Below are 11,107 nucleotides of genomic sequence, written 5' to 3'. Positions count from 1 at the left end.
AAAAATTTATAGAAATCAGTTTTCGTTATTTTTTACATCGATGAAATAACATTCGTTATAGTAGTACAAATTTTTTAGCATACCTAAGAATGACTAGAGTATTTTGTAAGATGGTTTTTCAGATAAAAATAGCTAAAATAGATTAATCATGTTTATAAATATAATAAAAAATCTGTCAGATATTATTATGATAAATGAAATTATCGATGAGTAGATAAACGTGAAGATACAAAGTTTTGTAATATATATATATATATATATATATATATATATATATAATAATAATAATAATAAAATAAAGAAGACAAACAAACAATAATAACAATTCGACCTATTTTGACTGCAACACTTTAGAGTTTAGACGAGGTCTAAAGGTAAACAAAGCGGGTAAATTCATTTTTTATATATCTATGTCTTAATCTATCATTATATATATATATATATATATATATATATATAAAAGTTGGATGCATCTATCACTCAAACACTTTAAATTATTTTTAAAAAAACTTTGTTTATTTTATTTTTTGGTGGTTGCCTACATTGATTTTTTACAATAAATATTTTAAAATAAACCGAGAAAAATATATAATTTAGGGGCTAGTGGCATTGAATTATATATACATCTACATATATATATAGTGATTTGTACCACCTTTCATATTTTACGGTAACGTGAACTTGTGTGACATATATGTTTATTGACATTCTTTCTATGCCAATAATTGTTTTTGTATTAAAAATAATGCAATGTTTTTTTTCTCGACCTCCACTTCTTGTATATTCAACGTCTTTGGTTAGAATCGTTCTTTGTAATAAAATTCTACCATTAACTTGATTTCATGGAGTAATTTTTGAAAATTTTTAAACCATATTTTATTTCGACTTTGAATATCTATATTACATATTCAATTACATATCCTCGTCTATACATATAATATATTAATAAAATTAAGAAGTTTAGAATAATTAATCTATTTGTAATTTAACTATAATTAAAATATTTTTTATATTTTAATTTTTTTAAATTATTAAATTTTATTTTATATTTATATAAACTTGTTACATTTTGAAATTAATAAGAAAATTAATTTTAAAAAATTTATATATGTATACATTATTTGTGAATGACACTAACACTAATATTGCCAGATAAATATTGTGATCGTATATTTAATAGTTTTATTTTTATCAAGAAGCCCACAAAGAGTCCCAATACTTCCAACTTGGTATACAAATCTTGAAACTCATACGTGTTAGTTGTTTGTTAAAATATTTTATTTAAATTTAAAGAGGTTGTCAAACTTGTTATTAGGCAATAATGCACTAATTAACTAACAATATGATATATATATATATATATATATATATATATATATATATATAAATGATACCCTGCACACCCTTACCCTGCACACCTGTGGGCGCCTGCCAACATGGCGCGCCCACAACCACACAATTTTTTTTATTTTATTTTTTTTACAAAAAACGGCTGACCAATCATGGACCGCCACACACACATCACCAACTTTTATTTTTTATTCAAAAAAAATACAAAAATGGATTGATTAACAAATAAATTTCTTCTAGTAATAGGACATGAAAATGCATCAAATTATTTACTACCCAAATTGCCATAAATAATCTTTGTTTTGTGCTTACAGAATAATACCAAAAAGAACCATTTGACCCTTTTCTCCGTAATGTTTAACTTCTTTTACACAGAACAAAAATGACCCACAATTATTTTTATTTCCAAATTGAGTAATGCTATATGTACACTGAGGGTTACACGTTGGGTTACACATTGCATTTAAAATTACATAATTATCCCTGCACTTTATTTGGAAAAAATCTTTCAAAAATGCATGTAGGATAATCATGAAATTTCAAATGCAATGTGTAAAGTGTACATGTAGCATTACCCTTCCAAATTAGCAAAAAAAGCAACTTTTTAGGAATGCCGTTGTAAGTAAATATATATATATATATATATATATATATACTAGTCGCATCCACGTGCAATGTGTGTGCTGTTAAAACATGAATATTTATTATTATTATATATTGTTGTTGTTATATTTTTATTTTTAATATATTTAAATTTAAAATAAAATTAGAGACACGAAAAATGGAGAAAATCATAGACATATATGAAGTTCAAACCAGAGATAGATTTTTGTTATTTTTTTGTTTTTTATTTTATTTTTTGAATGATATTTTAGATATTTCGTCTCTGGTTTCACTGAATCAATTTTAATTCGGCTACTAAGTGGTGTTATATTCTTATTTTAGAAAGTGTTATATTCTTTAATAAGAATATAATATAGTAAGATATGCATATATATATATACTAGTATCTCGGAGCACGCAACCATAATTTTGTTTTTTAATTTATTTTTGTTTTATAAATATTTGTAATTAAATTATAAAATAAAAATATTTGTAAAAAAAAGGGATAAATAAAAATTTGAAAAACAAAAAAAAAAAAACTAACTAAGGGTATTGTCGACATATTAAAAAAACCTCACCAAAAGTTAGTTACTAATCATCCCTCTCCCTTAATTAATAACATATATATATATATCTTACTATATTATTAAAGTAGAGACTCTCTAATTAACAAACTTTCAATTAATTGGTGAAGCTTGATTTGAAATTATCATTATCTCCTAACTTAATTTTCAAAAAAATCAAAATTAATGGGCAAAATAGTTATTTTATATGGTTTCCTCTTTTTTAGCCATTAAAAGCTCACTTTGTGCCCCTTGATATTATTTTATTTACAAAAATAACACTCATTTTATAAGATATATATATTCTTGTGAATATTTGTTTAAAAAACGTTATATTTTTATTATTTTTAAATTTTACAATTTATTATTTATTTTTTTCGTTAAAAAAATGAAATATACGAGGACGCAACGCGTGCAGCGAAATACTAATATATATATATATATATATATATATATAATTTTGCTATCCTGTCCACTCACCGTGCCCACCTAATGTGCCTACCATGAGGTGGCACTCAACTATTGGATGTGATGAATTGTGCATCCAATAGTTGAGTGACAACTCATGGTGGGCACATTAGTTGGGCACGATGGGTGGGCAGGAGTACATTAGGTGGGCACGGTGGATGAGCAGGATAACAAAACTATATATATATATATATATTTATATTAGACTGTTAGTTTGTTTAGTTTAATTTCGCCATAATGTAATTTTTTTATTAATACATTTTATTTTAATTATAATATTGATATATTAAAATATGGCGTATAAGTTCGTATATTGTTTATTATTTTATACATCTTATTGTCATAATATTACATTAAGCATATATATTTAGAGGAACTACTTTGATTATTTTAAGCAAAGTACACAACTCACAAGTACCTCTTTCTCCCATTGAAAAAAAATAACAGAAAAGGTTTTTTTTTTTAAAAAAAAAAAAAAAAGAAACAAACAAAATAACATACAAATCCATTTTACTTTCACATGTCTCCACTCTCCAAGTCGGAACTAAATCTTGATAAGATCAAATTTGATTGTTAGTTATGATCTCTTCGATTTTGGCTGCTACAAAACTGAAAATTTGACTAAATAAAAGAAGGGATTATCAAATACAATATCACAAATGATTTTTTTTTATTTTTTTTATTTTTTTGGGAAGAGAAAAACAAACAAACAAACATGTATGTGTGTGATGTATCTCAAGTCTCAATTAATTTATAGGCGCGACCATAATGGGCCAGACCTATTTCCATTTTACCCAATTACTCTTCCACATGATGGGCTCTGTTATACAATTGGGCTCATTTTTTAAAAAAAATAAAAAATAGAAAAATCACTATACGCGCGAGATTTCTATAGAGATGAGCTAGTGTAAAAATGTGATTGGATACATATATACGTAGCGAAATTTTTAAATAGACGATAAGCAAAGGGTAATAATACTTAGGAATGTATTTTATTTAGACACTACCCGAATTTAATATAAAATAGTCAACCAATTTTTTATTTTTGAATTTTAGCAGAAGTACCCTTTCTATTATATTTCCATTGGTCAACATTAAATTTTTTTTAATGTGTAAAATATCCGTATTTAAGGTTTGCGAATGATATATATTTAAAATTTTATCTTGTTTTCTCGTTCAAAATGAAAGTAGCCATTCGAATTGTGAATGGGCACATTTGTTAATGGCAAGCATATCGATGGCAAATAAATTCTTAATTAATCGAAAATATATTATAGAACGAATTTAAATATTCAATATTATCCAAACCAATTTTTTTTTTTACAAAAAATGTACCTTTCAAATTTTTTTATATTCGTACAAATTTATAACATTTGAACCTCAAACTAATTCAAATATATTAAACCATGTGAATATGTGATAATATTTCAAAAGCCTTGTTTTAATTGTTCTTCCTGCCGAAATCTTCCAACTTGAGTAATTGTTGCTCGAAAAAAGTTTTGAGCGCACATAACATAATATTATATATACAAGTCATCATTATAAATTAAAGTGTCCTAAAAATAAAATATGTATTTCTCAAAATAACAAAATAAAAAATAAAAGATCTATAGCTTGGTTATCTGACTTATATAACTGAATACTCTTAAACGAAACATATATATATATATACATGTGGAGTGGTGGTTAAATTGACCTTCGAGTTTGTGTTTCAATTAGTCGTGGTTTGAAAATAAAACCAAAAAGATCGAGAACAAAACATTTTCGTCGTGAATCTACTCAAATGCTCGAGTCAAATATTATTATTGAAGGACAAATTATGAGAGTTGAAAACTAGCTAGGGGGTGAAAAAAAAGGTCTCATAATGATTAATGACATCTCCATTATGCCCAAGTATTCGAAAAGAACCCTAAATTTAACATGAAATCATTGATGGCCTAGAACACTCTATTGGGATTTTCATCATAGGCGAATCTGATGAGATACATTATTAATTTCCAAATATATAAAGTCATCTGCCCAACAATATTTTCTCACCTCATCCCCGACCGGGTTTTAGTGGTTTTTTTCTTGATTTTTATAACTAAAACACGGTACTGTTGGATCATAAATTCAACATTGGGCTTATATGTAAATAATTATGTGTTGTGGACTGTCAAATAAAGTTAGCCCTTAAAAGTGATCTAAATAAAGTTTCGTTTTATTTGGGCTTTAATGTATCTAATAGGGTGTGACCTTTAATGTGTAGATTCTAGTGGGTTTTTTTATTTGATTGATGGGCTTAAATAGAATCCCAAAATATAAATATAGGGTTATGGTCCCCAGATCACACGACGTCTACATCGACACAGTCATTCTATTCTATTTTCATCGATAGTTAGAGAGCGTGAGAGAACTGAAGGAACTCTCAGAGCAAATCGTGTTGATCTGGAAGGTCAAACCATGCAGATCTACATCGATATTAATTGTTAAGAATTAAGGTACGCTTCCGCTTAAGTTTACAATATTTAATCTTGATGATTTAGCATGATGATTCTGGGTTTAAGTTTATGGGGAATTTTCCCTAACAAGTGGTATCAGAGCCACTCATGTTTAAATCATTGAGATACGGTTTATATTCGATTTGGCCTAATCGAAAACAGAAAATTACAGTGGTCGAATCAAATTCGAATTTTTCAGTCCAGATTATTTTTATTTATTTTCGTTTTTTTTATAAAAAAAACTGGAAAATTCGAATTAGGGTTTTAGGGGCCGCGGGAAATCGCCCAAATCGGCCGATCTACAGGCCGTTTCCGGCGGCGATAAATAAGGCGTTTTGTTGCCCATCTAAAGGCGCCTCCGATAGTAAAGATACATCGCCGTAAATCTTCACACAATCGTCCGATTTCGAAGCCAAAGTCACGCCTGGAAGGTCGCGAGCTTCGAACAAATCGGGGCTGATTTTCGGCTGATAAGACGACTATCGGGGAAGGTGAAGGCACTGTGGTGGTCGCCTCTTCGTGGGCTACCATTTTCCGGTCGGAATCGGTTTGAGGAAAGGCGGAGGCGGTGCAATAAGGATGAAGATGTTGATGGGTTAGGGTTTGTTCTATTTTGGGCAATTTTCTAATTTTCGAAAATTTAAATTTTTTTTTTAAAATCAAGGAAACGAAAATATTCAGATTTTTGGTAAATTTTTTCTAGCCCATCATATATTTTTTGGATAAAGTTTAATTTGGTTATAAACCTAATATTTTTATTTTTGGGTTTAAGTTTTAAATTTTCAATTATTCAAATAATGATAAGATTATATTTTATATATTTTAAAATAAATTAATTGAAACAACATGTCACCAAAGTGACCTCTCTTGTGAATATTAATTTATTTTGAAATATAAAAGGTTTCGGTTATGTAATTTTTATTAGTATTAATCGGCCCAAAGGAAGATCAATATTTAATATGATTACATATGTATTTATATAAGGGTAAAATTGTGATAGTTATTTGGTTTTCATGTGAATAATAATCGGCCCAAAGAAAGATTATTATTTGGCATGTTATTGACTATCAATTTTCGGTATCCCTTATGAGGTTTGCATTATTTGAATTAATTGATTATTTTCTATGGATGAAATTTATCAGGTCAATATACATGGGTCAGTTAATTTTTTGAATATACAGGAATCCAACCCGAAAAGATCACTCATGACCAGTAAATTGCCTGATTTGCCCGCCAGTCGGCATTGATCTTACGATCAATGTTTAAATAATTGAATTTGATCAAAATACTTAAAATTTATTTTTTAAGAAAAAGGTCAATTTTCTTTGATATTAAATTTGAATAAAGGAACATTTAAGGTATATATATTTTGGGATAAATTGATTGAAGCAACATGTCGCCAAAGTGACCTCTATTCTGGAAATTAATTTGTTTTGAAATATAAAAGGTTTTATACATGTAACTTATGTGAATAATTAATCGGCCCAAAGAAAGGTTATTATTTAACAGAATTACATGTGCAGTTATGGTAATAAATATGTGATTATTATTTGGTTTTACATATGAATAATAAATCGGCCCAAAGGAAGATTTATTATTTGATATGTTCTTATGATCAGTATTTGATTACTACATCAAGATATCATTTACAAGTCAATATTTTGTCCAAAGATGGAATATTAATGGAGTGTCCGATATCTTGAGATGGAGAGTGCCTTTATTTGAATTTAATATTACTTATTTGGGCATTTTTTGTGAGCATATTTAATTTATTGATAATTTTCTGTTCAGTTATTATTTGAATATTTCTGTTAGTTTTACTGTCCACATCAACTTTATTATTACTTTCAAAGATGATTGTTACTTCAAGTTATGGAAAAGTAAACATCTTGATAGTTATTAAAATAATGATCAAAGATAGTGCAATAAAGATTGATTCCAGTATACCTTTATGAACTAGAATATCTCTTTTGAAAGAAGGGAGATGGAAAGGTATGAAAAATTAAATTGCAAGTTTGATAATCATTAAGGTAGTCATTTAGGAATCATTAGGGCAATATGTCGAAAAGATATAACTACAGTTAAGAATCACCTTAAGAATATTGAAAATGAGGTTTGTCAAGAATGAAAGGATGAATTTTGTACGTTCTTGACAAATTCACTTTCAATGAGGTATAAAGATAAATGATTAAGGATAAAGTAAGCTGCAGATATAGCACTTCAAAAGAAACAACAAAAAAAATCGAGTTAATCGGAAAATAATAGTTATTTCTTTTGTGGAGCTAAAAGACTCATGAAAATAAAGTTTCTAAATTTGATTTGTTTTAAAAATAATTTATCTTTGATGTCACATATGATGGATAGATTTTGGTGCTATCATCAGTGTGTCTACGCGGAGTTATTATTATTATTGCTAAAGTTCAGATGATGATGAAAGATTCATCGGTGTACAATGACAAAACAATTAAAGTTGAAATAATTGAAAATTTTAGATTATTGTTAAGGCCTGAGTTTTATTTGAATCTAAATAAAACATTTATTGTACCGACTTTCAGACGGGATAATTTTTATTTCTATTTTGGGCAAATTCAGTTTCTCTTGCTCATTTGGAAATGGAAATTTAGGTTGTTTCATGATTCAAAATTGGTTGGCTCTGGCTCTTCATCTCGTTACAATAATCTTTCTTCGGTTGATACAATTGTTTCATTTAATAAGTCCATGCAATTCAATTTAAAAGTCTCAAAGATAAAATTCCAGTAAATGAGAATTCAGTTACATCGTGACATGAGATATTATGTTATATCTTCGGATGGAGAATAAAGAAACTTATGTATGACGAAATTTTCAATCCTTTAAATTTAACATATTTTGATATTTGTGTTAAATGTATAAAGGGAAAACAAACAAATTAAAGGAGATTTGAAGCCAACGAGAATTTGGATGTCTATGAACTTATAAATATGGATATTAGTGGGTCTTCCAAATGGTTTTTTTTTTTGAATGATCAACAATAATTTATATTGTTCATAGATGATTATTTTAGATATGACTTTTATATCTCATTTATGAAAAAACACTAATGACTGCAGCATATATCCTCAACAAAGTTTGATTGAAGTGATTCTTAAAGATCTAAGGGGTGAAAGAATTATGGTCCCATAATTAATTTTATTCTCAGTTAGGAAAATGCTTGGTTTTTGAGGATGTCAAGTTTGTAGGGGGGAGATAAAGTTTGAAAATTGTCTTTAAGAAAGAATATTTTAATATTCTTACAGGTGTTATTGACATTGATCAAAATTATATTTTTGACTTTTTTTCAAAAACATAATACGGTAAGACAATTTAGGTAAATCTCTCATTCAAAAAATATTCTAAAAGAACAAACTCTTACATCTCAATAACCTTGTCATTATGGAGTTCCACTCGAGAGAGAAGAAATACAGTCTTAGGTAATTTGATTGTATTTCTCTAAGAGAATAAGGTCAACATTGACATGATGAAGTCATAAAAATTCTAACTCTCGAAATGGATTGATGTCAATATAAAAAGATAAAATCTATGAAAGACAATGATATTTGATATCTTGTCTCATTGCCTAAAGTGTGAAGTTAATTGGTTCTAAATGGATATTTAAAACCATGAGCACTCAAAAGGTAGTATGGAAAGATATAAGGCTCGTCTTGTCATTAATGAGGTTTTACACAGTAAGATGATATAATTGTAAAGATATTTCTCTTTGGTTTATTTGAAAGACTCTTCAAGAATATATTGACATATTACTGAATTTTAATTAATAAATGATAAATGATATTTTTACATTTCATCATGTGATCATCTCGTTCGGTTTGAGATGAATTTGGTCGATGATTGTATATATCATAAGGTCTGTGAGAGTAAATATTTTTCTGGTTTTCTATGTATTGATAGTCTGCTCGCTTGTGACGATATAGATATGTTGCATGACATCAAGAGATTTCTAGCTAAGAATTTTGAGATGAATGATCTTGGTGATGCATCTTTTGTACTGGGTATCCAGATACATTGAGATCGCTCTCAAAGTATTCTTGGATTATCACAGAAAAGCTATATCGAGAAAGTTGTAAAGCGATATGGGATGCAAAATTGTAAACCAGTTGATACCCTAAGTTGAGGGAGACAATTTAGTCTCAACCAGTGCTCTAATAATGATTTAAAGAAAAGAAATACAAAAGATTCTTTATGACTTAGTAGTAGAGAATCTAATGTATTGTTAAGGTATATACACGTAAAGATTTTATATACATGACTGGGATGTTGGACAAATATTTAAATAATTCAGGAGTGGACTATTGAAAGATAGTCAATTATGTATTATGGAATTTACAGAAAATAAAAGGAATTATATGCTCACATATCAGAGGTCAGATCGGTTTTGAGATCATTTGGTATACTGACTCTGATTTAAGGGATGTCTAGATAGTGTGAAAACTATGTTGGACAATTTAAATCTGCTGCCAAAAGGTGTCATCTCACAAAAGAGTACTAAAAAGTCACTTGTTATAGTCTCTTTTGTCATGACAGTAGATTTTATAGTGTGTTACAAGGCATCCAATCATGTTTCTAATTATTAAAGTAAGAGTTCAGAGTGAATAATGTCTATAAAGCACATGGATCCATTTGCTAAGGGACTATCACCCAAAAGGTTTTGTGTGCACATTATTTGTATGGTTGTTTTGTCAATCAAGAATATTCAGTTTCAGTGGGAGTTTGTAATTTTAAATGCTTTTATAGACATGTTCGGTTATTCGGTTTTTTGGATGGATACATAATGAAAAGTTATTTATGCAGAAATAAAGGTTTTGATTTATTCACACTCTGACTTTATTACGGTTGATCTTACTAAAGTTTAAGGGTGGACCAGTTGGAAATAGACATGTTAAGATCACGTTACATGAAATTTCCATGCTACACATCCACATCATAATCCATGTCGTTCAGTTATCTGGCATATGTGACCATTGATGGGTCGAGTTACGATAAATGTGACAAAAGCCTCTTTGATCCTATGTTAGTATGATTGATGGACCGGATTAGCAGTAGATACATTTCGGTAATGACAGCAAAGTTGAGCTCATTTGGTTATTTTGCAAAACATAATTATAAAGTTTCACATATAGCTCAGTGGGAGATTGTTGGATCATAAATCCAACGTTGGGCTTATATGTAAATAATTATGTGTTGTGGACTGTCAAATAAAGTTAGCCCTTAAAAGTGATCTAAATAAAGTTTCGGTTTATTTGGGCTTTAATGTATCTAATAGGGTGTGACCATTAATGTGTAGATACAAGTGGGCTTTTCTATTTGATTGATGAGCTTAAATAGAATCCCAAAATATAAATATAGGGTTATGGTCCTCAAATCACACGACGTCTACATCGACAAAGTCATTCTATTCTATTCCCATCGATAATTAGAGAGCGTGAGAGAACTGAAGGAACTCTCAAAGCAAATCGTGTTGATCTGGAAGGCCAAACCATGCAGATCTACATCGGTATCAATTGTTAAGAATTAAGGTACGCTTCCGCTTAAGTTTACAGTATTTAATCTTGATGATTTAGCATGATGATTCTGGGTTTAAGTTTATGGGGAATTTTCCCTAATAGG

Source organism: Henckelia pumila, chromosome 3 (genome assembly GCF_033568475.1).
Source record: "Henckelia pumila isolate YLH828 chromosome 3, ASM3356847v2, whole genome shotgun sequence".
NCBI lineage: Eukaryota > Viridiplantae > Streptophyta > Magnoliopsida > Lamiales > Gesneriaceae > Henckelia > Henckelia pumila.
Note: the sequence above shows the minus strand (reverse complement) of the source record.